The following is a 25149-nucleotide window of genomic DNA, read 5'->3' as shown; positions in this document are numbered from 1 at the left end:
TCTATATAAATAAGAGCTTTAATAATCCGGCAGGTCAAATGGCTTGGTGAGGATTATTTCACTGTATTTTGGGTAAATGCATTTGATATGAAATCTTTATGTGTATTTACATGGACATGGTATTAGTTTTTAAATTAAACATCAAGGTATTTTTAATATGAGTGTGTTGTCTATATCCAAACTTGTATTACTCCCCACAAGTAACATTGGAAAATCCCAGTTTTCATTTACTGTTATGATTTCAATAACTCCAAGGCAAGCTCCCATTTTAAGGATCAATTAAAAAGTTAATATTTCTTTAAGATAATGCTGCATTTAAAGACACTATTTAAGTGACATTAAATAATAATCTTATAGTTTAATCTTTGTATGGAAGAGGGCCTTCAGTATTCTTGAGAGTCTAGGCTTCCCATTATGAAAAAGTATATTATTAATGTAAAAATGGAAATTACTTTTCAGCCTCAAGAGTTTTATCAATATGTTGCATAATCATATCTAACATTTTTGTGCACTGGTATTTCATTCTTGTATAGGATGGAAGCTTAACCATGCTTAAAAATAGATCAGTTGAAATCAGTGACACTTAATTAAGGTATGGTAAACTGAATCAATCCAGTTTGGAATTTTTTTAAAAATAAAATGTTTGCATGAACAGGTAAGCCGAGATTTTTGCAAATTACTGAAAATATGCAGTTTATTTGCTCCTGCCTGACTCCTCTACATGTGTGAATGGCAAAACAAAGTAAAAAAAAATCCTCTCTTTGGATCCAGCCTCTTATATTTATTGTCCAAGGTTTACAAGTTATTCCAATTGAATCTGACTCCAAGCAGTATTATTATTATTACCAATTTATTCAGAATTTGAGAATAAACTCTGCTTTACAGTTGTGGCTTGTAAAGGTAGTAAGAATGTAGAAACTCTGACTCTAATAGTACCTTACGCACCTAGCTGTTTTTCCAAATAGGAAGAAGCACGCAATATCAAAAAGACTACATTTATTAGCATATAATATAGTCACAATAAACTGAGATTTACAAATGTTCAGTAGGTTCGCTGCAAGCATGACTAAGTCTAGATTCAGCCCATTAATTGCTCTATGTAATCATTAGAACCATCCTCCTTTTAGCAGTAAGGACTATTTTGTTTTAAATGTCGCATTTGCAATTATCACAGGTGTGTCAACAATAAAGAAGTTCCAGTAGCAGCATTTCACACAGTCATCAAGGTTGAGTTAACATCAGAGTTATTTCATTGGTTGTACCTAATTCTATAATTCCAGAGTAGTCACCATCATCATAGGAAGGATAATTGTAACTCCGTATATAAGTTCAAGTAAGCAAGGCAATTTGCCATCATTGCTTTTTTCTTTTTTCTTTTTTTTACTATGAATGACTTCTTTCATAGTTGCATTTTTCTTCTTTCCCTTGGAATATGAATTACTTTGTCAGGTTTCTGCATACCACAATTGTGGTGGGGCTCTAAGAAGGGTGTTGATCCTTCTGTTCATAAATCACAGTTACTAATGACTGTTGTGGCATGTGGGAGGATTCAGTTTTCATTTGGCAGATTTTTTTCCCCATAATCTGTCAAGAGCAGGCAGAATCCTGATGGTCCTCTCAAATGCGACGGAAAAGAGATGGTGGGAAATCTGCAGAAAATCTCCAATCCATTTTCTGAATTGGAATCAGGAAGGGTCTTGACCTTCTGTTCTCCCCCTCAGTTCCAGCCAGCACTTAACAATTTTATGTGCAAAATACATATTTGTTGGCTTCTTGTGGTGGGAAGGGCAAAAGTGCTCACAGAGTGATGATTTTCAGTTTCCTCAGGGCATCCTGCAATTATAAGACTTACTCACTTGAAGGAATAACAGCAACAATTAAGCACTGCTAATAACCATTGATTTTTTCCCCCATGCCATGGTTGTATCATCCTGGTTATGATTTTAATGGCCAGAATACTGTTGTCTGTCATAGGCCTTGGAGTCCTACAGCGCTGTTTTAACTTGAGGAGATATACTCTTCAATCAATCAGGAGGGCCTTGGTAGCCCTTCTTCAGACAAATGCATTTTAATGAATGGCACAAGCTTTCATGAGCCAGTACTATAGTTCCCAAAAGCTTATACCTGTTATAAACTGTTAATAAGCCATAATAAGCCACAATTAATTAGCCTGAAAGGGACTGTTCAGACTATCTGATGTTTGGTTACCATAGACTATCCCAGCTCTTGTCCTATAATATATTCCTCTAGAGTAAACAATGTAAGTGTATAAAGGTGTATGTGAAATACAGAAAATTGACAGGGTTATTTCCCCCCTCTGTCTCACAGCAGAGCCTAGAGTCACAAATTCAAATATTCATTTACATAATGCATAATTAACTTACAGATGGTTCTGCTGCTGAAGGAGATAATTACTGGCTTCGGCAGCCTTAAAGGGGATTTGTCAAATTAACTGAGGAGGGGTCAATCAATGGCTCATTTATTTTGTTTAAAATATTTCCATGCTACCTTACTCTTAAAGCAATTCTTCTACATAAACAAAGGGAGTGAGAATGTAAAACAGAGTCATAAAGGATTATAAAGGTGTAAACAATAACCTACTCATAGAAAAACCAAATAAAAAATAAAAAAGTATCTTTATTGCATACTAAAAGATGAGCAGTAAAAGAGCCAATTTATTTTCTCATGGAAGACATTTCTATACATTGAACTCCAATACAGAAAAAGCTTGCTATGCATTCTTAGAAATCTTGATCAACTGATAATGGGACATCAAACTCTTCAAGGACAAATACAACATATAGGTAGACTTTTAGGGGGGGGCGAGAGTCCTTGCGATACCTCAGTAACAAACCATTTCAGACTTGATAGGTAAGGACCAGCTCTTGCAATTAAACCAAAAAATGATTTGGCAGCTAGTGCAATTGTCACAACGTTGGTGTTATGTGAACTGTATAATACGGTCCAGACAGCAATCAGGATACACCAGAATGGATTCTGAACACATTTCAGGAGCAGCCCCAAGTAATGAACTTTGCAGTAGTCAAAAGTAATGGAGACCAAGGAATAGTAACTCTGGCTAGAATTCCTTCAAGAAAATTACCATATATTTCGAGTACATATAAAAGTCTCCCTGGCCATACACGAGAATCCAGGTGGTAAGTGCATGCCTCAAATTGTGCATATGCAAAGACAATGCAGTTCTATCTAGAAAATCTATGCAATATTTCCATTCCTACATTTGATTGTTTTCTGACCAACAAAATGCTGCCTTACCTGCATGAGTTTGAATTTCTTAATATATATTCATTCTAGAAGTAATTCCAGACATTTTTTTTTCAATATGTGGAAAAGGATACAGTTGAAGTTCAATCATGGTGCTAAGACCCAACGTCAAAACTCTTAAATGCAGATACCAGAAAACAGAAGATAAATTAGAGATGCAAAGTACCTTATAACAGCAGCCCCTAACCTTTTGGGCACCAGGGATCAGTTCCATGGAGAGAGATTCTTCCGCAGACCGGAGAGTGCGTGGTTTGGCATGCTGCCTGCATCCTGCGAATGGGGTTTCACTTGTTTGCACTGACCAGTTGCTGGCATGCTGTGGACCAGTGCCAGTCTCCGGACCAGGGTTGGGAACTCCTGGCCTGTAAAGTCAATAGTTAAGGTGCCAGAGGCTGAGCTTTAATCCCCAGCATCATTTCTTTATTTATTACATTTTTTAAAATATCCATTGGTAATAGTTCTCTTCTGTAGTTCATCAGTCAAACAGAACTGGGCCTAGAACTAATCAGTCCTAATTTGGCAAATTATCTTAGGAAGTTACTGTGATTGACTCTATCACGAGCCTTTGAGAGATTCAGCAGAACCAGTAAAGATCCAGTCTTATTTTCTGGCACTGATTGTCCACACAGGTGACCAAACCAAGTCATTTGTTTCCAAACCAAGTAAATCTGGCTTAGAATTGTCTAAACAATGAGTTTTCTGTTGAAAAACCTGCATGACAGATGCTTCAGAATCTTGTTTAAAATATAAGATTGGAGACTGATCAATAATTATTGAAAAGATTGGGATCTGACGTAGGCCTTTTCTCACAATCACAACTTTGCCTTTTAGGTACATGGATACAACATCACTGGGGACAAAATATTTACTTGACTGATCACAAGAAGCAGGCCTCTGAATACACATTGCTACAGATAGCAGCAGTTCACAAATAACAGGGAAAAAGCTGTTTGCTTTTAGGTTTTATTTAAAGATTTTTTAAAAGAAAGATAAAAACTATGCAAACCAATTATGTAGTAAGAAAAAAAAATTGAAGAGAAAGCTAAAAGTGCAAGAAAGGGGGAAAAGAAAAATAGAAAAAAAGATAGTAGCTTCCAATGTTCTTTACAGCAATTATAAATAGAATTATAAATTTATCTCTTACTCTATGGTTACAACATATCTTCCTTCTTTGTATAATCTATCCTAATCAAAACCATAAATCATGATTTTATCTTTTTCTCACAAAAAGAATTCTAGTCAGCAATAAATGAAAATATTGTCTTTTCTCTGATCAAAGAAGTCAATTTAACCACCTCAGCAAGTTCCATCATCTTTACCAATCATTCCTCTATTGTGCGTAATGCTGAATCTTTCCATCTCTGTAGATACAATGATCTCACTGCAGTTAAGAACATTTAATATATAAGGTGTAAAATCATAATGTTACCCTCCGGCTGCAGGTGTGAGATTCTTTTTTCCAGGAAGAAGTTGCACTGACATGTGAGATCTCAAACTTTATCAATATGCAGTCAGCTTATGATCCAAATGGAGCTCCTCTGTTTTTAATTATTGCATGGCAAGAGAAGATCAGCATACGTGTCAAGTCCTGTCACCGTAGCTCATTCCCCTTGCATTGTGCCAACTGCAAGCAGAGTGATGTATTGTTCCATTGAGCTGGATGGAACAAAGGAGCTTTCGAAAGCAACAGTATTAAAATTGGAGCATTGATTCATCTTCTGTAACCCAATCCTAAATATTGCTCTCTATGCACCACTTCCAACTTCTCCTAGTAATTCATTCAGTTAGGACAGGGCTCGGCAACCTTAAACACTCAAAAACCCATTTGGACCCGTTTCCCCCAGAAAAGAAAACACCAGGAGCCACAAAACCCTTTCTGTGCCTGACTATTTCTTGAGCGGCCACAAAACTAGCATATATAGTTGAATTAAACATTCTATTTTCTTCTGAAACTTTACTTTTCTTGGATTTATCCATGGTTGGCCTACCAGGGGTCGAAAAGCTCAATAAATCATGTGCTGGCAGGTGTCGCACATTGACGGTTGTGACACCTATTTTGAGCAACAGAGCCTCAGCAGAGGGATGAAAGAGCCACATGTGGCTTCAGAGCCGCGGGTTGCTGACCCCTGAGTTAGGATGTCCACTCACAGTTTTTTCCCCACAGAGGTATACTTGATTTAAAAAACTAACCCTCTTTATACTGCCTGAGGATAAGTATTAGTGCTATTATACAATTCATATACTTGCTTTCAAAAGATAGGTATGCATGTTCAAACTATCTGTTTCATTGAATTCCAGTCAGAAGCTGACATAACCACCACATGATACAAAGTACAACATGACATTTTTCTGCAAATGTAAATACATATTATTTATATGCAATTGTTTACAAATTTAAAAAAGCTGAATATGGAGGGTGCAAATATTTGGAAACCTTTTCAGTTTGCATGTTGTAGCACTTCATCTAATAGAAATAATACCTCCAAATCTTTCTTAAAGTCAGCTAAGAGCAATTCGCTTCTTTGCTTATGGATTTTTTCCCCAACTCTTCCTTGCAGAAGTCTTCTAACTTGGCTACATCCTTAGATCTCTTTACATGTGTGATCTTCCTGCAGTTTTTCAGTCATATTCAACTAATTCAATATATCCTGGAATATGAATATATATATATATATATATATATATATATATATATATATATATATATATATATATATCAATATATCCTGGAAGTGAATGTCCCACAGTCAGTGACAACACTGAAACTGAAAAGAGAATGGATATTCCAACACGAGAACAATCTGGAATGCATTTCCAAATCAACCATGAATCAACCTTCACATACCTGAAATTTGAAGGTTATTGAAAATCTGTGGGGAGATTTCAAACATGCAGTGCATACAAGAATATCTAAGGATACTTCTGAACTAGGAAAGAGTGTGGGAAGGAGAATCCCACAAAAAAGAATTGAAAGACTTTACTTGCTACTGGAAGCGCAGAGAAGTTGTTATTTTTGTTAAAGAAGGTGTTAGCAGTTGTGACTGAAAGGGTGTCCACATTTTTGCACCTTCCATATTTATCATTTTGTTATTCTGAATTTGTAAACAACTGCACATTTACAGAAAGCTTCTGTATTAAATACAGTACGGATGGTACTATTGGAGGTTGTGTCACCTTTCAGAGATTTATTGAAATGTCAAGTCAGATACTATATGGGTGCTTAAACTTTTGACATGGCATGCCTGTACTTTTTGCATCTTAGAAGAATTCTTCTTCCAAGCTTACACTTCCACGATTGCTTCTCTTAATTTAATGGAAATTACTACAAAATACTTCTGTATTTAAAAGGAGTGATAAAGACACCGGGACCTGAGAATGAAGGCAGAAATAACCAACAAGCAATTAAAGTGACAAATTTTAAAAAGTCACTTTTAATAGGTTTCAACAAAAATAACCTATTTTGGAGCTGTTGTGAAGATGACATAATAGTTGCCTGGAGAATTGAGGGATCGGAATTAGGTATGTTCTCTGACTATAAGCTGACAACTAAGGATTGTGATCCTAAAGTGCTGACAAATGGCCACAAAATGAAATGGAAACAAAATCTCCTGATATCTTAGGAAAAAAATGGAAGGCAGCTGCTATTGTCCGGACATGCCTCTTCTGCAAAAGGAAAGCTTAAGAATCTACAGTTCATTGCAGATTCATTCTTTGCATGGCCAAACTCCACAGAATGAATAAACAGCCTTCCACCATCTTCATACTGCTTTCATTCTTGGCCATTCGTATTTAACAGTTTACTTCTGATTGCTTTACTTTTCTTATCCTATTGGATAATCAGTCTACTCATTGGTGAGTGAGTACACACAGGCATAGAGGACATGGTTTGCCTGGAAAAGGGCTCAGGGTTCACTCTCCCTTTTTATCAGTTGGAAGAATCCGATAGGTGACAGTTAAGATCTGCTTAAGGTCTCAGCTCCTACTTGCCTGAGCAGACAGAATAGAGCTAGCCAGCTAGACAAGGAAGCTGAGGTTGGGGTTAGGGGTTTTAAGATCATGTTTTACACCTGGAGATTCCTAGTTCAGGTCCAAGTGTCTCTAGGAAGAATATTGTTATGTAAATAGGTTTGTTTGGCGGGAAGTTCGAATTAACTGACCCTCAGCTGATTGGCCTAACAAATATGGCCCACTGTACTTTACAACACTGTTGAACCATTAGCAGCCCAAGCAAATGATTCAGGCTACAGTATTACGGTAGGTAACTTTCTTTGTTTGAATCCTTAAAAGTGGAGAGAGAAAAACCCCAGGTTCCCAGGTTGGAACTGCTTTTCAGGTCAATTTTAACCAGGTAGGGATGCATACACAATTTAAAAACAACAGGCAACATGTTTTACCCATACATATTTAAAATCAGATGTATAAAACTGTTGTTTTTTTAAAAAAACCCAAGAAGCTTGCTTTGGGGCTATAGATTCAATTTCAATGCCAATAGGAAGCCTAATCTAAAGAAATCTTAGTAAAACATAAATAAGTGAGAGGAAATGACAAGGAATAAAAGAAGAGAATTAGGAAGGAACAAGACAACAGCTTTAAGAGAGAAAGGCTCAGGAATACGAAGAATTTTAAAAGGAGGAGACTCTTAAAAGAAACCAATTCATAAAAGTAAGCCATTTAAAGCAAGAGCAGGTCTGATAAAGTAAAATTAAGATGAAAAGAGGGGATAAATGAGCAGAAATACAAGACATGAAAGCCAGGCAAGCAACAAGACTGAGGAATGAAATAACTGCTTCTACCCTGCTGGGTTGCTCCTGGCAAGGTACTTTAATAAATTGGGTGTTTTAATCTGTGTTTCGGCCAAAATATTTAATAATTTTAAGGAACTTTTAACATTTGTATTATCTGTATTTTATATTGGCTGTTCACCGCCCTGAGTCCTCCAGGAGTAGAGCGGTATAGAAATTTGATTAATAAATAAATTAATTAATTAATTAATTAATTAAAATATTAGAAAGCTGAGGCATTAGGAATGCTTTACAAATAGTAGGAAGTAACAATAAAAAAAACCTTTCATTAATAATAGGTATCCCTAACACATCACAAGACTTTGCATAGTAATTATAAATGTAGCTTTGTCTACTTAATATTTTATTGGCATGACCAAAACCAGATTAAAGGTAGACAACTATGACCAAGAACAGAAAAATCAAACAGGAAAGGCTCTATTGGTTGCATGAACTGTGAAATATTCAAGGTAAAAAGCAAAAATATATAGATGAGCTGAGTGAAAGGATATCAGATAATGGAAATTGAGAAGAGGTGTGTGTGAGAGAAAGAGAGAGGGTGGGGAGAGAGAGAGAATTACATCTCAGTGGATTTAGAGTGGAAAAGCTGAGCAGTGATGGAGTGTGTATGTTTCGTAACAGTGAAGTCCTAACTGCTGAATGCATTCAAATATTTTATCGTTTCAAAGCTGATTATCCCTGTAAGCCTTAGCTACTTGCCATACATTAAATCACTTATTAATTGGCATCATTCCACTTTTATTTATTTTTCTAATATTGTAACTACTGTTTACACACGTCTAAGCCCATGAATATGCATTAATGTTGCTATAACCATGGCAATTTAGAATAATGCAGCTTTGCTAACCAGATGATCACTATTATATTTGTGCTGGACTAGATTCTCACCATTCCTAGTCTTCAAAGCAGTGGATGTTCCAATTAGAAATAAGAGAAAATCTGACACTACATTTCTAGATAATTACTTTTGAGAAAAGCTGGAGTAAAGATACTTGTCTTTCAGACTCTAAGAAACCAAGGTATGCTTCCTCCATTTTTGTTGCCCAGATGCTTAGGAATAACTTCTAAATGTGATTCTTACCCATGCCAATCTAAAAAAAACAAAAACCCAGGGAACATCATGATAGGCAATTGAGGCACCTCCTACTTGATAGGGCACAAAAGCTGGCATCTATCTAACTTTCCCCAAAGGGTATTGCAGATTTAAATCATGACAATCTGGGAAGAAGGACTTTACAAAGTTGCCAAGCTGCCATCCTCTCTTCAGTTAACTGTAATAATGGAGAAATTCTGGCATCAAGTTTAAATTGGCTCTGCAGAGAGGATAAAGAACCTAGAGCCAAGAGATGGAGTAAGGTGAGAAGTCCCACCAATGGAGATAGAACTACCCCCAACTTGGCATGTTCTAGCACATCTATTGAGAAATCAGAATTGTATGTTTCCTGTTGAGTCTGAAATAAGTCGTGCAGCTGCTAAATAAAGAACGCATCATGGAATCACACATGTATGAGACTGATCTGGAAGCAGAACAAATATAACATATGGTGATGCCCGGAGGTTCCTATCGTTAACTCAGGATAGGATCTACAAAATCTACCCTGGAGCCTCTTCTATATGTGAGAAACTGAGATAGCAATAGTTTTTTTGGTTAAAGCAATTGCTGCTTAGTAGATATATGTTAGATTAGACAATACAGTTCACTATCCTCTATGCTTAGAAGATGAACAGGGTACACATCTTAACTGTGGGAGAAACTGAAGGTGCTAGAGAAGCCATGTTTTTGAAGATAGTTTTTGGTCCGTAAAAAACAAACAAGTTCAACCATTGTGCTTTTGTGACAATTGGTTTGTTATAGGTTTTAAATTAAATATTTCCTGGCTAAATCTTCTGGAGGAAGCAAAGATGGAGAGAGGTTCTTTTCGGTCCTTTGTCCACTTTGTAGAAAAGATACTCATTCTAACCAACTGTGTGTTCTATATTTTCTTAAGCAAAAGCCCAATTTGGGAATTTTGGAGCCTTATCTATCTGTTCTTGACTAGCCAGAAAACCATATGGCATGACATTTGTTATCCCCACTGCTGAGCCCTATTTTGCCTCTATTTCAAATCACTACAACCATCCTACTTCCTTCCAAGCTAACAGAGCTGAACAGATTTTATACATATTGAGATGTCTTTGAACGGCAATGAACCAAGGGAAAATATTACTTTAATACCACTATAGTTAGAGATGATTTATGGATGTCTGACTCATGGTTGGGATCAAGATGAAAGCAATGTCATTGGGACACACAGCAGAAAAAGAAACTGCCAGGGCACGTCTTTGCTACTTTTAAGTGCAAGTGAAAACTCCAGAAGTTATCCAATTACTCTTGTACGAATATGACAGTAAGGAAGTCAAGCTTTCTATCATCTCAATAATGGCTAGGTAAAATTGAAAGAAATTGTGTCAATGCTGGAAAAATGGACCAAGTCGGTTTCAGTAGAAAACTCGCTGGTTCAACTTTTGCCGGATAAAATAGGAAGTATACTAATTTCCCAAGGAATTAGATTGATAGTACAGTATTAGAATGCTAAAATGCATTGTACTCAACTACGTATGAAAAATGTGACTGTCCAAAACATCTGTCATAAAAATAATTCACTTTAAAAACTTTAAACGAAAAAGACGTTTGAAGAGGGCATCTATTTTTGAGGGAGCCACTGTACTCTTGTGATACAATGCCCATGCCAATCTGCCTCAAGAATTGTCCCGAGTAAACCAAAGCCTTCTTTTTCATTTTGTACTTCCTCTCAACAAAATCCTCAATTTTTGTTTGGGCTGTTTCACCCACATACACACACCTTATTTTTTCCCACACCCTTTTTGAGAAGCAAGGTGAAAACCAGCTGCTCTTTTATCATAATATATAAAGCTAGTTTAAACAACTGGATAAATTAGTACTGAGTCACTCTGTGGTGAGGATCTGTGGTAAAATATTTTAACTTTCTTTCAGATTCTGCCCTCCCCAAACATGTCAGAAGAAAGCTTTCTATTTATTTGTCTGTGTTCTGAACAAACAGATTGTGTACATTTAGTGTTACAGTTCTGTTTCCTGCTTTTCGGAATGAGATGCTAAAAATCCACCCATTATTCAACTTTGAAAGCGTTTCTTTTCCTACAACAGTATTTTGATCAATGTGTGCTTAATCTCTTATCTGTGATTTCATTATTTATCTTGACTGTGGTAATTCTGTTCGATGTAGTCTAAATCTAGCAGCTTGAAGCTTATCTGCTTTCATTGACTTTCTTAGTTGCTAATGAAAAAGTAAGGCCATGGTCCTGTACAGGCCTGTTTGTGATTAAATTGTTTGAAATTGTGTGGAATAGTAAATAGACTATGCAGTTGCACTGCCTACATTTATTTATTCCCAATAATAAATCATTTCTGGGTATGGTACATCAAAAGACATCTGACAGCCTTCGTTCATTCTATACATACTCGAATCTCTATTCCAAGGATCTTATTACTTTGATAGCTGCTGATACTGTAGTAATGAAATCTCTCATGATACAAGATGGGAGGAATTTAAACATTCAGAAGTGCAAGAAAAAGAGAGAAGCTAAAATGGCTTCACCAAGTGAAACTCACAAAATTACATTTTGCTGGGAAACCATTCTTCTTTTATATGATCCAGTAGCATTCATCCAAAATGGCCCATGAATAAAAACATCCTATCCATAAAGGGGCCTTAAATAGATTTGGATAAATGTTAAGTCCAGTCTATACAAGTGTATTGACATAGGGCAACACAGAAGGGACCATTAATATAGCTAAAAAATAAAGTATAATGAAAATTTTGCTCTACTTCTTTTGAGAAAGAAAGGAGAGGTTTTTAAATATGCATTTGTCTTAAAATTCCAAATATAAGCTTGCCCTCATTGGGCATAAGATATTCTATGCCTTTATTATTATTTAGTGAACAAAACTTTTCTATTCCATTCCAATGTTATAATTAAAACTTCAGAACAAACTGGGACAAATTCAGGCCATTTAATATGCTACCAAGAGCAATTTAAGAGAATTAGCCTGGTGTAGTGGTTAAAGCAACAGACTAGAAACCAGGAGCCAATGAGTTCCAATTACACCTTACACACAAGCCAGCTGGGTGACCCTGGGCCAGTCACTTTCTCTCAGACCCAGGAAGGAGGCAATGGCAAACTATTTCCAAACAACTTTGCCAAAAAAAACTCCGGGGATTGTCCAGGCAGTTGCCAGGAGTCAACACTGGCACACACACACACGAGAGCAATTTGGGCTTAATTGTGGTTAAATTACCTATATGCATAAAAAGGAGACCACCTTCAACCATGCTGCCCTTGCCCTAACTGCCTTTCTTGGTTTTTCTGATTCCCACATCACCACCATCTTCCAGCTTTGGCTGCCTTAGATTCCCCAACATAGAGATCAGCCCTGTCCATCTAAAAGAAGCCAGTCCTTCGATCTTTTGCAACAACTCAAGCAGCCTAATGGCAGTAATGTTTCAATGTCAGAATCCACAAGGATTGTCCTCTGAAGGGCACAACAGGCTGATTAAAATACACTTGCACACATGCAAGCTTTTATATAACTAAAAAAAAAAAAAAAAAAAAAAAAGCACCTATGGGCAATTATTTGTTGTAATGAATAAAAAAAAAAAATCCTACTTGCTTGAAACATTTTTGTGTTTGGGGAGTATTAGACAGCCTCTGACATTTTTCACCAGGCATTAATTTGAACAACTTCAAATATTATGACTATGTGCCTGCAGCTTGGGACAGGCAACTTTGATGAAATTAAAGATAAACAAAAAGGACTCAAACCTCAGATTCAGCTGACTCTAGCAATTAGGCATGCTAGCCCTCCAACCTTTAACCTCTCCCTGAAGGCATCTTTGAGTATAGCATAAACCTGGATGGAGAAGGATAACCGTGACCGAGGTATACTGGGGGGAGAGGGGGCGGGGGGAAGGGGCGCCTACAATCATTAACTCGGAAGCAGCCCACAACTTTATGCAAGCAGTTGTTAGAGAAATCAGTGTTTGCTTGACCTACCTTAGAGACCGGAGATAGGCATTTGTCATCTTGACATCAGAGATACCTACTTTGCATGCTCTCTCACTCATTTTAGCGTACTTTATTCCCACAAAACTGTGTGAAGGGTTATGATTTGATTACTGATTATTTAAAGCCTAAGCGTACACTTTTGCCATATACAAAAATAACTTAGCAGAACACAGTTTGCACTTCAGGAAGCATAGTACACATAGTCCTCAGCTTACAACAGTTCACTTAGTGACCATTTGAAGTTACAACGGCACTAAAAAAAAGTATCTTGTGACCATTTTTTCAGACTTATGACCGTTGCAGCATCCCCACGGTCACGTGATTTACATTCAGATGCTTGACAACTGACTGACATTTATGACGGTTGAAGTGTCCCTGTTGTGACCCAGGCCCACGTAGTTGATATTAAATGCAAAACAGTTCCAAAAAACAAACAGATTTTATTAAAACAGCTGAGAATTAACTTGTTCTCAGCGTATTCTAAATGAAATGGAAGCAAAGTCCTTAAAACACCAGTCTTTAGTTTATCTCTGACCTTGGGATAATTAGGCAAACTGCCAAAGGCTTTTCTTGGCAACAGGTCAGGAACAGAAGAAATAATTACAACCAAACAAGAAGCAATTCTCTCAACGGTTGTTTTCCAGCAAAGAGGCCCAAGAGCCGTTGCTGGTCTTTTAAGCCTTATGGGAGGGGCCAATCATCTCTTGACCCTACTCCCGAGTCGTCCTCTCTGCTTTAGCTGCTCCTGCCTTCTGGCAGCTCTTCTCATACGTGCACTAGGAACAGGCTCTTCCTGTTCCTCTGCCTCTCTACTGTCAGCCTCTGGAAGCTCTGAAGTCTGCACATCACTCCCCGATGGCCCTGGCCCCATCTCTGCCTCTGACACAGAGCCCTTATCCGGGCCTTCCCCAGCCTCCAGGACTAGCCCATGTTCTTCCTCAGCCTCATCGCTGTCCAACTACGCTGCCAGCTCCGCAGGCTGCTGGCGGACCACAACAGTTCCAGGGTCATGTGACCATCTTTTGCCACATTCTGACAAGCAAAGTCAATGGGGAAGCCAGATTCACTTAACAACCAGGTTACTAATTTATCAACTCCAGTGATTCACTTAACAAATGTGGCAAGAAAAGTCATAAAATGGGACAAAACTCACTTAACACATTTCTCACTTAGAAACGTAAATTTTGGGCTCAATTGTGGTTGTAATTTGAGGATGACCTGTAATTTCTTTAGCCTCAGACTGATGTCCCAAAAACCATGACTTCCAAGGAAAATGAGATGGGGAAGGTAGAGGAAAAAAAGCAAATTCAGATAAGTAAAGGTAAAAGTTCCCCTTGCACATATGTGCTAGTCATTCCCAACTCTAGGGGGCGGTGCTAATCTCCGTTTCAGATCAAAAGTGCTGTCATCTCCATGGTCATGTGGCCAGGATGACTAAATGCCAAAGGCGCACGGAACGCTGTTACCTACGCTGTTACCTTCCCACCAGAGGTGGTCCCTATTTTTCTTCTTGCATTTTTTATGTGCTTTCGAACTGCTAGGTTGGCAGAAGCTGGGACAAGTAATGGGAGCTCATCCCATTCCGCGGCACTAGGGATTCGAAACGCTGAACTGCCAACCTTTTGATCAACAAGCTCAGCTTCTTAGCCACTGAGCCACCGCATCACTCAAGTTCAGATACACCTGCTTAAAATTACAGTTCTCATTTTTTTAAAAAATGGCATGAAACGCTTGGAATAGTTAACACGAGGTGACAATTCAAGAAAGGACGAAAGCAGCCAATTTCTTAGCAGGAATTTTTTTCTGCTTCTTTTTGCCTCTTTTATTTTGCAGCCTCTTGGAGGTTTAGCTGGAGAATGCGCTCCAATCCACAGCTGAGACACTTTGAACAGAAGGTGTGCTGGTAGAACTCAAATATATGTTAGCATAGTGAATTCATATTAGGACTTCAGTGGATTATTTATTTATTTATTTATCTAAGCTTTAATCAAATAAAATAAAAACATACAAAATTATAAAGAAAGGAAAAAGAAAGGCATGCAGGACTTATATTTAAGGCTGCATATACATATATTATAAACATAAGGCATGCAATAAATGGCAACTCTACAGTATTTCATTATGATCACCAGAGTCAGCTGCACCAGTGGAAGCCTTATTAATGTGTTATATAGTTCTTACTGTGATATTGTTCAATAGTTTTTAATATTTTAAATCCTCCTGTAATCTGCTCAGAGAATTTCGGCTACTGGATGTATTTAAGATCAAAAAAGTACATAAATAAATCCACGGGATAACATTTCAGAAAAGGTGAGGAATGGAAGGAGTGGTAACTATTTATTTTAATGTTGACTGCCAGGAATCTTAGGGTAACGTACATAACCTCACCCCCTTTTTAACTCTGGAGGACTCTGATAAATTGAGTGGTTCTCCCAAAATCACCCCATTTGCCTTATGGCCAAAGAGATATTTGAACCCAGATTCAACATCAAATATTTCAGGCGCTGCCTCCTACAGACAGGTGGAACTGAATGGCAGAAGAAAGGAATTCAAGAAATCCAATACTTCTTCACTGGCATCTCCAACCTTTTGCTCAAATTTAAGAAATTTCTCTTACTGGTAACCCTTCATAGCTCTTGCAGTCATGATAAAAAGAGGACTGTCATAATCATGCATTGTCTTGACTTCCTTCCTTCCTTCCTTCCTTCCTTCCTTCCTTTCTTCCTTTCTTCCTTTCTTCCTTTTGCATTTGCCAGGTACTGAAAATAGCCTTAAGACAGAACAAATTTGGTGTCAAGAGGATAAGAAGCAAAATTTCCAGGCCATTTGAAAGACTCTATTTAAAAAACACCAAATGAAGACAAAGTATTAAATCGTCAGAAAAGTAGATGCCCTAAGTAAACCTACCACCAATAGGTAGCCATTGACAACATTCAAAGTAAATTAGCACCAACTACTGAACATAAAAAGAAACTCAACATTACAGTATGTCTACACATTCTGGGAGCTATACAGTAGTCCCGACACATCTAAAGGGTGTTCAGTTGAAGAAGGCTACCGTAAAGATATCTCTGCTTTTGTCACAGGAGACATGGTCCTTCCTTGATGATGTCAATTCATTTCTTCAAAAAATTAGCATGCTTTTTGGTACTTTTGCCTCTGGGAAAAAACCCTAGATGTTGGAGAACTTCCCCCAGGCTCAAGAGCTCTACAAAGGACAGTAAGTAGAATGGTAGAATTCCACACATATAATCCAAAAATTATTATACACATATATGCAGGCACCAAGATAGTGAGATTAAAATATAATCTGACAAGAAATTAAGGGCTTCAAGAAGGGGCCTTTCCCACCATGCTCTAACTGGAACATGGACACAGCACAGAAATTCTCTCCACTTAAACCCTCCACTTAACTTCTGACCCAATCTAATCTTAGACAGCATGTACATCATACAGCAGGTTTGTATGGAGAATCCTCTCTGAAATGGAAGCCCATCATGAACTAGATAGCTCCACTTTCTCTAATTTTTCACATGCGTCAGAGGCAAATACCTGTTATGCCAAGCTTTTGCCAGTTTGTTAAAAGCTACTGGCAGTGTTAATGAATTCTCTAACAATAAATGACTGGCAATTAGAAGACTAGGTCAGAGAAGGAACAATGACTCACTAAAAGAACAAAAACCTCAGTCCCTCTTGACGTGCAGCCCATGTATATCACTTTAGCATATATCTCCATGGCACTCTGAGAAACGGCTGGTTTTCACTGCACCATTAAGGAATTGAAAACAAAGCAGAAGTTTTGCACTTGGTGATTTAGCCCAAATTTAGAAGCTGAGTAATAAAGCAAGGCCCATCCCGACAGACAAAACGACATCAGCACATTTTGGGAAAACCAGAGTGCGTTCAATGAAAGCTAAAGCTACTGTCTCACATAAAGAGCCATAGCCATGGAGCTGGCTGTCTTAAAAGGTGACAGGAGACATGGGTTTAGACAAGTTTAGACAAGGGCAAGGTTTCTGACAAATTTATTTGGTAAATCTGCTTTTAATCTGCGACACTATAAATCACACAGCTTAATAAGAGAAGGAGGTGGTCAAAGGGCTTCTTGAGGTCATTCCATAAAATGGCTGTTGTCATCACATATTAACAAACTAATGGCAAACATAAGGCTGGAGTGAGAGACAACATTTGCTTCACAATTGCAGAGCCCTCAAATTCGAACACTCTGAAAATATTAAAAGCAATTGCATATGTGGAAATGTATAATCTTGGAAATATGATTCCAACATCTTGAATGTGGAAAGGGCAAATATTGTTTGTTCTGACAGGCCAGCATCTAATCTGTGCTGCTATAGCTGAAACCATCTCCTCATCCTGCCATCTCCTAGACATATACCTCTAATTTGTGTTTGCATCTCTAACATCAGATATTTGCCTTTTTGAAATATCAATATTGCCTACCATTACCTTTCTTCTTCATTAACTGTATGATAGTGGAGATGCATTGCTGAAGTCTTTATTGCAACTGATATACCATTTAGAAGCAGCAATACTCTTCCACCAAATCATCTCTTTTTCCTTTTGGATCATATTATGCACCCACATCTTTTGTCTGGCACTTGTCCCAATTTGGAATCAGTTGTGACAATATCATAATGCTTTCTATTTATAGTTCTGACTGCAGCAAACCTTTGAACCTAGAATGAAGCCTTCCCAAAACTGAGATCCCTCCCATTTTTTAGGCCACAATTCCCAGAATTCCTAGCCAAGCATGATCAATGACCATTTGGCTACGAATTTGGAGGCAGAGCAAGGTCACCTCCTTTGGAAGGTGGTTATGGATGGCTCCCAGATCCCATCTGGGTCCTGACCTTCCCTTTAATATTTAAAGGGACAAATTTCATAATAGATTCAGAAGATTCATATTTCAGGTACTTCAAAGGAGACCAAGGCAAAAAGCTATTTTACAAAAAGCAGAATTAACGAGTGAGAAAAAGCATTTGCGGGCCCCTGTTACATTGCCTTATTACATATATAATATCACATGAGAAGTAAATCATTAATAGGCCTGCCTGAATCGATTAACTAAATTTTAACAGAGCTCTCAGTGCATTCAGATACTAACGTTTTCATCAGTGGCTTGATTTGGCGAGCTAAATTGAACAAAGTGTATATTCTCCATCATTTTAGTGTAGTCTAGCATACACACATACTTTGATGAAGCAAAAGCCATTTAAGACAGTCCAGGTGGAATCCAGCATTCTCTTGCACCAACAGATAAAGTTGTTTCCTTTTATTGGGGATGCCAGGATGGTGATATCAGGAGCCTTCCAACCAGAGGTGGGTTTCAGCAGGTTCTGGCCAGTTCTGGAGAACCGGTAGTGGAAATTTTGAGTAGTTCAGAGAACCGGTAAACACCACCTCTGACTGGCCCCGCCCCCATCTATTCTCTGCCTCCCGAGTCCCAGCTGATCAGGACAAAATGGAGGTTTTGCAGTAACCTTCCCCTGCCACGCCCACCAAGTCATGCCCACCAAGCCACGCCCACAGAACTGGTAGTAAAAAAATTTGAAACCCACCACTGCTTCCAACAGGTGCTACTTAAGACTAAGGTGACCAGACGTCCCGCTTTTGGCGGGACAGTCCCGCTTTTAAGCAATTTGTCCCGCGTCCCGCGGCGTTTTAAAAAAGTCCCGATTTTTCATTCTGCCTCCTGAATCCCCGCTGATGGCTAGAGGGGAAAAAAAACTCTTTAAACTCTTGCCGCGGGGCTTCAAAGGGCCGCCCTACGTTGATTAGCTCGGCTTCCCCCTCTCAGCTGATTTGCGCAGGGCTCTGCTCTTCCTAAATTGCTCCAGCAGTTTTTTTTTTCTCTTTGTGCAAACCAAGCTCAAAACGAAAGTGAAACTGGCTGTTGGCTTTGCTGTTTGCTTGCAACGTTGGAAAATTAGGCAGCAGATTTATTTTCCTTTTCCTCACCAAAAAAGGTAGGTGTAAACAATGCGAAATTATTTAGGGCAAAAGAGGAGAGTTCAAGATTTTAAAACACAAAAGAAAAAAAAGCTCTTTTTAACTAGGGAATTGTAATAATTGAGATACTATTAATTGTATACTGTGTTGAAAGCAGAAATGGTTAAGTTGTGGTTTGGAGGAATATATGGGGGAAATTATTTGGTTTATTATTATTGGTAAATATAATTAATTGATTTGTAAGAAATTGGATTGCATGGAAATAATTGGAATATTCATGTTCATATTGATTAATATACAAAAAAGATAGTTATATAACTAATTGATTTATATTAAAATGTTGAATTTGTATTAAACAACTGTATTACATAATTACATAATTAACCAATGTGAGGATGGAAATAAAAATAGATGACAATGGGAAGGGGTATAATATAGAATAGAAGGGAAAAATTGAATATCAAATTCGAGATGAGGATGAAGGGTAATATTGTTTTTTTTAAAAAAATAGATGAGGAATAAATATGGCAAAAAGGAAATATAGAAATTGTAAATTTAATTGAAATGACTAAACACTGTTTAAATTTGTGAACCAGCCAAATATTCTGTTCAAAGAAAATACATTGTATGTTTGTATGTGTGTGTTGCTATTTATTCATATTTGTTCTCTTTTATTCTTTAAAGTTTAACCATTCATTCTTTATCTTAATATCTTTATATTTGTTTGGGGTTGGCTTTCTTCCCTTTCATCTTTTTTATTGTACAGCAATCTTTCTCCTCAAACCTACCACCTCTCTTTTCTTTCCTTCTTACTTTCTCTTCCCCACACCCTCTTTTTCTCCTCCCTATTTCCTCTTCCTTTCTCCTTCTCCTCCTCTCTTCCTCCCTCTCTTACTGTCACTCCTACTCTAATTTCCCTTCCCTTCCTTCATCCCTCTCTATTGCTGTATCCTTTTATGCATATGGACTACTCAGAAGGCTGAAAAAGTTATTTTTGACTGGTCCTCGCACTTTTGACCAGTCCTTGAACTTACGACTGTCCTCACATTTTACATTTTTGCCCTATCTTGTCATCATGGTGAAGAGAAGCAGTTGTGAAATGAGTGACATGGTTGTTAAGAATGCTGCACGGGCATAAATGTAAGGATGGTCATAAGTGTGAGGACCAGTCAAAAGTGCGAGGACCTGTCAGAAATGACTTTTTTCAGCCCTCTGGTTAGTCCTTTTGTGCATATGGACTACTCAGAGGGCTGAAAAAGTTATTTTTGACTGGTCCTTGCACTTTTGACCAGTCCTCGAACTTACGTCTGTCCTCACATTTTACATTTTTGCCCTATCTTGTCATCATGGTGAAGAGAAGCAGTTGTGAAATGAGTGACATGGTTGTTAAGAATGCTGCACGGGCATAAATGTGAGGATGGTCATAAGTGTGAGGACCAGTCAAAAGTGCGAGGACCTGTCAGAAATGACTTTTTTCAGCCCTCTGGTTAGTCCTTTTGTGCATATGGACTACTCGGAGGGCTGAAAAAGTTATTTTTGACTGGTCCTTGCACTTTTGACCAGTCCTCGAACTTACGACTGTCCTCACATTTTACGTTTTTGCCCTATCTTGTCACCATGGTGAAGAGAAGCAGTTGTGAAATGAGTGACATGGTTATTAAGAATGCTGCACGGGCATAAATGTGAGGATGGTCATAAGTGTGAGGACCAGTCAAAAGTGTGAGGACCTGTCAGAAATGACTTTTCAGACCTCTGAGTAGTCCCTATACACATAGCCATGGCCACCCGGTCACATGACCAGCTAGCCACGCCCACCCAGTCACATGGCCTCCAAGCCACGCCCACACAATAAGCCACGCCCACAATGGTGTCCTTCTTACCAATGTTAAAATCTGTTCACCTTACCCTATACACATAGCCATGGCCACCCGGTCACATGGCCAGCTAGCCACGCCCACAAAATAAGCCACGCCCACAATGTCCCTCTTTACCAATGTTAAAATCTGGTTACCTTACTTAAGACTCTTGACTCATCCTATTTAACAGTAGACACCTCCCCCCCCCCATACCATCTTTGAAAGTTTATCATACAAACAAGTTACAAAGAAAAGTAATTTGTTATTTACCCTGAATATGATACCAGGTGACAACTTGATAATCTTCTGGGTGGCTGAATATGCCCTGAAATGGACGTATTGAAAACAAGGGGGGAAAAACTGGATTGTTTGAAAACACTGGCCTATTAATAAGTTATTCTGTCTTAATGCTAAGATACATTAACAACAGAAGCAGCTTGCAAGCACCAATATTTCCTAGCATTCTTCTGTATTAATGTTTCATCCAGTCATTGAGAAAAATAAAAAAAAAGTAGGCTTCTGTGTGAAATTGAACATTTTAAAAATTTAGCAAAATTGTAGTCAGAAAAAAGGATGTTCATCCAAGATTAAAACATTCTTTGGAAGCGATAGAAGCTAAAATATTTGCAGTTGGATGCCATAAATGTTTCCAATCAATACCAATTTGTCTTAAATTTACCACACCCTTTGAAACATCCTGTTTCAGCATTTGATCTTTGGAAGCATAATGTTTTTGAAAGAATGTAAAAGAGGTTATTGACCATATTTACATAATATGGTAGACATAGTGTGTTATTAACCTTGAAGAGCCAACTTATCCAGCAAATGCATTTTGATAACCCAGCAAACCATTGCTGGTCATGATTTACCAGTCCCTCTTTATCAGTACCTCAGCAATAATGCTGGCTGGCATTTTGTTTGTGCAAAAATAAACCCACCCGAATTAGAATCAGAGCTTCGGTGGAGAGATGAACCAGAAAGTGGGAACAATGGAGCTACTGCAAAAGCAACTCTACTTTAGAGATATGCTTGCATTCTGCCTCATTTTCCTGGAGAAATGGTGGGTATTTGAATATAACTTAGTTGTTAGTCTGGATCAGTGGTAGGTTTCAAAAATTTTCGCTACCAGTTTGGTGGGCATGGCTGGGGGAGGCATGTGACTGAGTGGGCATGGCCAACTTGACATCACTCACACCCACGCTCAGTCACATGACCCCCCCACCTAGCCACGCCCACAGGAAAAGGTAGGAAAATTTTTGGAATTTCCACCTATCTACCCCACCCTCCCTTTGCCAGCCACCCCCATTTCCCCTCCTTTAGCGATCCTGGCCCTATCCCCGCTTCTTCCCTCCCCACCACCTCTTTGTTCGGGCTGCTTTCCTTCCACGGCAGCTGGTCCAGAGTCCGGAAGGCAAGCTGACTGGAGTTTTTGGCAGTCCCCAGCCAGCTGCTGCTGCTGGAAAGCATCTGGCAAGGAAGCCTCCCAGCCACCACCTCTTTGAGAGCTGCTTTGCGGCTGCGGCAGCTGGCTGCAGGCCACCAAAAAGTACTGGAGGTCACGGAAGAAGCTGCTGCCATCGCCGCCATGTTCTTCATGTATGCACATCCCATTGAACTTGCAAGGCAATGGGAAGTGCATGCACGAAGAATATGGCAGCAACCATCACTACCAGTTTGGCAACCTTGGCCAAATTTCCGCCAATGGTTCACACGAATCGGTGCGAACCGGATGAATACCACCTCTGGTCTGGATCAGGAAAAAAAATGAAAACATTCAAGATTATGGATAACCAACAAGAAGTCATGTTAAAAGGCAATGGTTAAGACAGTTTGAGTTCACACAATAAACCTAACTATTATACGGAACAGTATGAGTTCATCAGGCAGCGAGAAGGTCTTTTTTTTAAAAAAAAAAAATTATTTTTATTAGTGATTGGGACCAAGTGAAGACCCCAGCTGCTTGCCATCCTCATTTTTTTCCCCAGGGGATCCTAGAAGTATTCTATAACTTGTCCCAAGATAGGGAAAACACAAAAAATGACTGTGTTGTCTTAATGCGGTGAAATTTCATATAATATCTGGGAGTGAAAAGCTGTTCGCAATAGCTTCCAAATGAAAATTCCTTGCCTTGGGAGTTCACAATATGGTTAAATGGTTGCCTGTTGTGATAGGTTATTGATGTTTTTGTCCATTTTATTTGCTTCTTGATCAGAATTCCATGCATTCATTATGTATTCCCAAGCAAAGTGGGCAGTGCGAATTACAAATACAATTTTGTAGAAGAATGACCAACCTATCTCTCTTTTAAGTGAGCAGCATCCAGGTTTGCTGGAGACAACGCCAGCAGACACACTGTTAGAAAACTAAATTAAAATAACTCGTTCCAACACCTGCAAAGAGAATTTATTCATTCCAAAATAGCCTCTTTAGAGTATGAAGCTAAAACAATTTATTAGCATTTCTACAAGTGCAATACAGAATTAGAACTTCTATATTTAGGATGAGGGAAAGCGGTTTTATATATATATTGCTAGAAAAATATATTGTTGGAAAAATATGAACTTCTTTTGTTAAAACTGAATTCAACACGTTTAATAGAAACCAGCAACAGTTTCTTCCAATTTTTGAGAAATGCAGTGGCAAAATGTGCAAATGGGGCTTCAAACCTCAGCTTACCTCCTACATGCCTGTTCTGCTGACAACATCTTGCCAGACTCACAGTGATGCCACATTGCAGATTATGCAGCAGGGCAGATTCACTTCAGCTTTTCATTAGCGCCTTCCAATATACAAGGATGAAAAATAGAATGTCATCAAGTTTTGATCTACTTAACTGAGTCTTTTAACAGAAGTGAGAAATGAGGGGATATTACATTATTTCATTTAGTAATGAGATGGCATCAGAATTAGTTATATCTGGCTGTGGATCAGGTACGTGAATGTTTTCCTTTATTGTTTGCATTAACGTTATTGCCAACTTCCTTTGTGATGTATTTTACAAATCAGTATTCAGACATATTCCAAGAATGAATGAATGGAACAACAAGAGCCTTAGAAAATTATCATTTCTCTATTTCTAAAAGTCTGCTATGAATGTTATAACTCACAAATGTAACAAATAACAATCCATTAAACGTTTAGTTAGAATAGCATAATTCACTTCTTGAATTCCTAACTTGCTTTGTTTGCACCTAGATGGTGAATATCCCATTTACATATTATTTTCAGATAATAAAATGTCATGTCTTCTATCACATTTCTTCCAAATTTCATTCTCCTGTGTTATTTATTATTTCATTACTACAGTGACAATCTAAGGGGTCAACAAACAAAATCATGGGCCTGTCTCTGCTGCTAGCTTCAAGGTCTACTGCCAAGATCCTTTGAAAAGATAGAAAAAGAATCCCGCATGACATCGTCTGTGTTCTCAAATAGCAGACTTATATATCACTTCATAGTGCTTTTACAGCACTCTCTGAGCAATTTACAGAGTCAACATATTGTCCCCAATAATCTCGCTCCTCATTTTACTGACCCCAGAAAGATGTGAGTCAACCTTGAGTTGGTCAGGATCGAAAGAACTGAAAGAGCCTTGGTGGCGCAGCGGACTAAACTGCTGTTAAAGTAGCACTTAGCTGCCTGCTGCCTGCAATTACTGCGAGTTCAATTCTCACCAGGCTCAAGGTTGACTCAGCCTTCCATCCTCCCGAGGTAGGTAAAATGAGGACCTGGTTTGTGGGGGCAATAAGCTGACTTTGTATAAAATAGAACACCGCTTGGGGGGCCCAAAAAAACCCTACTAAGCAGGTATATACAAAAGTATGAAGGCTATTGCTTAATGCATTGTAAGCCGCCCTGAGTCTCCGGAGAAGGGCGGCATATAAATCGAACTAATAAATAAATAAATAAATAAATAAATAAATAAATAAATAAATAAATAAATAAATAATAAACTCCTGGCAATGTGAGCAGAGTTAGCCTGCAATACTGCATTCCAACCACTGTGCCACATTGAACAAGGATCCCACAATGTCGTGGCTTTCTGATCAGTTGCTGTTACTCAGCCTAACTGGCCTTACATACTTCACTGAAGATTGCACCAAACAATGAGCAGGATCCTGATGCCAAACATGGAATAAGACAAATCATCC

The 25149-nt window shown here is 38.3% G+C and overlaps 2 long non-coding RNA genes across 3 annotated transcripts; one reads left to right on the top strand and one right to left on the bottom strand.

Annotated features, from left to right (window-relative positions):
• Nucleotides 1–979: 979 nt before the first annotated feature.
• Nucleotides 980–4807, bottom strand: LOC117663145 (uncharacterized). Of its 2 annotated transcripts, XR_015732471.1 has the most exons (3): nucleotides 4715–4807; nucleotides 3452–3647; nucleotides 980–1833 (listed from the first exon to the last, which is right to left on the bottom strand). It is a non-coding gene; the product is annotated as an uncharacterized LOC117663145 (long non-coding RNA). The 2 variants fall into 2 exon arrangements; XR_004590630.2 differs by having other exon boundaries at nucleotides 3452–4807.
• A 2471-nt stretch (nucleotides 4808–7278) lies between these two features.
• LOC117663144 (uncharacterized) lies at nucleotides 7279–11357 on the top strand. Its single transcript, XR_004590629.3, has 2 exons — nucleotides 7279–7539; nucleotides 11083–11357. It is a non-coding gene; the product is annotated as an uncharacterized LOC117663144 (long non-coding RNA).
• Nucleotides 11358–25149: the final 13792 nt, after the last annotated feature.

The sequence above is a fragment of the Pantherophis guttatus genome, chromosome 2 (assembly GCF_059756535.1).
Source record: "Pantherophis guttatus breed Tessera chromosome 2, ASM5975653v1, whole genome shotgun sequence".
Classification (NCBI taxonomy): domain Eukaryota; kingdom Metazoa; phylum Chordata; class Lepidosauria; order Squamata; family Colubridae; genus Pantherophis; species Pantherophis guttatus.
The sequence above is the reverse complement of the archived record's forward strand: the minus strand, read 5'-3'. Positions and strand labels throughout refer to the sequence as shown.